Here is a 3,156-nt window from a genome sequence, read left to right on the forward strand (position 1 = left end):
CTTGAACTAATTTGCACTCCTATCAACAGTGTATAAGCATTCCTTTTTCTCCACAACCTCACCACATCTGCTATTCTTTGACTTTTAATAATAGCCATTCTGACTGGTGTGAGATGGCATCTCATTGTGGTTTAGATTTTCATTTCTCTAATGATCAGTGATTTTGAGCTTTTTTTCATATAATTGTTGGCTGCATGTATATCTTTTGAAAAGTGCTCATGTCCTTTGTCCCCTTTTTAATTGGACTGTCTTTTTCTCATAAATTTGTTTAAGCTCCTTATAGATACTGAATGTTAGACTTCTCTAGATGCATAGTGTGCAAAAAAAAAAAAAAATCCCATTCTGTAGGTTATCTACTAACTCTATTGATGGTTTCCTTTGCTGTTCAGAAGGTGTTTAGTTTAATTAGATTCCACTTGTCAATATTTCCTTTTGTTGCAATTGCTTTTGGTTTCTTCATTATGAAAGCTTTGCCCCATTACTATATCCAGAATGGTATTGCTGAGGTTGTCTTCCAGGGTTTTGATAGTTTGGGTTTTAAATTTAAGTCTTTGATCCATCTTGAGTTAATTTTTATATATGATGTAAGGAAGAAGTTCAGTTTCTATCTTCTGCATATAGCTAGTCAGTTATCCCAGTACCATTTATTGAATAGGGACACCATTGCTTGTTTTCATCAGATTTGTCAAAGATCAGATAATTGTGAATGTGTGGCATTTTTTCTGGTTCTCTATTGTGTTCCATTGGTCTTCGTGGTTTTTTGTTTTTGTTTTTTTTGAACAGTACCATGCTGTTTTGGTAATTGTAGCCCCATAGTGTAGTTTGCAGTCAAATAGCATGATGTCTCCAGCTTTGTTCTTTTTCTTAGGATTGCCTTGTATATTCAGGCTTTTTATTGATTCCATATGAATTATGTATTTTTTCCAGTTTGTGGGAAGTCAGGGACCCCGAACGGAGGGATCAGCTAAAGCCAGGGCAGAAGAACATAAATTGTGAAGATTCCATGGGCATTTATTAGTTCCCCAAATTAATACTTTTGTAGTTTCTTAACACCTGTCTTTATTGTAATCTCTGTACATAAATTGTGAAGATTTCATGGACACTTATCACTTCCCCAATCAATACCCTTGTGATTTCCTATGCTTTACTTTAATCTCTTTATCTCGTCATCTTCCTAAGCTGAGGAAGATGAATGTCGCCTCAGGACCCTGTGATGATTACATTAACTGCACCAGTTGTTTGTAGAGCATGTGTTTTTGAACAATATGAAATCTGGGCACCTTGAAAAAAGGAACAGGATAACAGCAATGTTCTGGGAACAAGGGAGATAACCTTAAACTGACTGCCAGTGAGCCAGATGGAACAGAGCCATATTTCTCTTCTTTCAAAAGTAAATAGGAGAAATATCGCTGAATTCTTTTTCTCAGCAAGGAACATCCCTGAGAAAGAGAATGCACCCCTGAGGGTAGGCCTATGAATGGCCCCCATAGGGGTGGCTGTCTTTTACGGTTGAAGCCAAAGGGATGAAATAAGCCTGGGTCTCCTGTAGCGCTCCCAGGCTTTTAGGATGAGGAAATACCCACCTAATAAATTTTGGTCAGACAGGTTGTCTGCTCTCAAACCTGTTTCCTGATAAGATGTGATCAATGACAATGCGTGCCTGAAACTTCATTAGCAATTTTAATTTTGCACCATCTGGTGGTCCTGTGATCTTGACCTGCCTCCACTTGCTTTGTGATGTTTTATTACCTTGTGAAGTATGTGATCTCTGTGACCCACACCCTATTGGTGCACTCCCTCCCCTTTTGAAAATCACTAATAAAAACTTGCTGGTTTTATGACTCGGAGAGCATCACTGAACCCGCCGACCTGGGATGTTTTCCTTGGACACCCAGCTTAAAAATTTCTCTTTTGTACTCTTTCCCTTTATTTCTCAAACTAGCCAAGATGCTTAGGGAATAGAAAAGAACCCACGATAAATATCGGGGGTGGGGTTTCCCTGATACCAGTTCTATGAAGAATGTCAATGGTAATTTAATAGGAATAGCACTGAATCTGTACATTGTTTTTGGCAATGTGGCTATTTTAATGATACTGCTTCATCCTAACCATGAGCATGGAATGTTTTCCATTAGCTTGTATCATCTCTGATTTCTTTAAGCATTGTTTTGTAGTTCTTGCAGAGATCTTTCACTTCCCTCGTTGGGTGAATTCTTACGTGTTTGTTTGTGTGTGTGTGTGTTTGGCCATTGTGAATGGGATTGTGTTTCTGATTTTGCACTTAGCTTGACTGTGTATAGTAATATTAGTAATTTTTGCACATTGATTTTGTATCCTTGAGAGTTTGCTGGAGTTCTTGATAAGAACTTAAGGAGCTTTTGGCTGAGACTATGGGGTTTTCTGCCTCAATTTCAGAGCTCACTGTTTGCAGATCATATTTTTTGCAAACAGGAATAGTGTGACTTCCTCTCTTGCTATTTAGATGAATTTTCTTTTCTTCTACAGCCTGATTTACCTGGCCAGGTCTTCCAATATTATGTTCAATAGGAGTGGTGAGACAGGTCTTCCTTGCCTTGTTCTGGTTTTCAAGGGAAATGTTTCCAGCTTTTGTCCATTCAATATGATGTTAACTGAGAGTTTGTCATAGATGGTTCTTATTATTTTCAGGTATGTTCCTTCAATATATACTTTACTGACAGTTTTTAACGTGAAGTACTGTCAAATTTTATTAAAATTTGTTTCTGGACCTATTGAGATAATTATATGGTTTTTGTCTTTAGTTTTGTGTATGTAATCAATCACATTTATTATTAATTTGTGTAGGTTGAACCAAGCTTACATCACAAGTATAACGCCTATTTGATTGTGGTGGATAAGCTTTTTGATGAGCTGCTGGATTCAGTGTGCCCATATTTTGTTGAGGATTTTAGCTTCAATATTCATCAAGGATAATGGCCTGAAGTTTTCCTTTTTTTGTTGTTTTTGTATTTGTACCTCTACCAGGTTTTGTTATCGGGATGATGCTGGCCTCATAGAGGTAGCAGAGAAACCCTCCTTTTCAAATTTTTAGAATAGTTTCAGTAGGAATAGTACTAGCTCTTATTTATACATATAGTAGAATTTGGCTGTCAATTCATTGAGTCCTGGGCTTTTTTT

The sequence above is a fragment of the Colobus angolensis genome, unplaced genomic scaffold, assembly GCF_000951035.1.
Source record: "Colobus angolensis palliatus isolate OR3802 unplaced genomic scaffold, Cang.pa_1.0 Scaffold290, whole genome shotgun sequence".
Lineage (NCBI taxonomy): Eukaryota > Metazoa > Chordata > Mammalia > Primates > Cercopithecidae > Colobus > Colobus angolensis.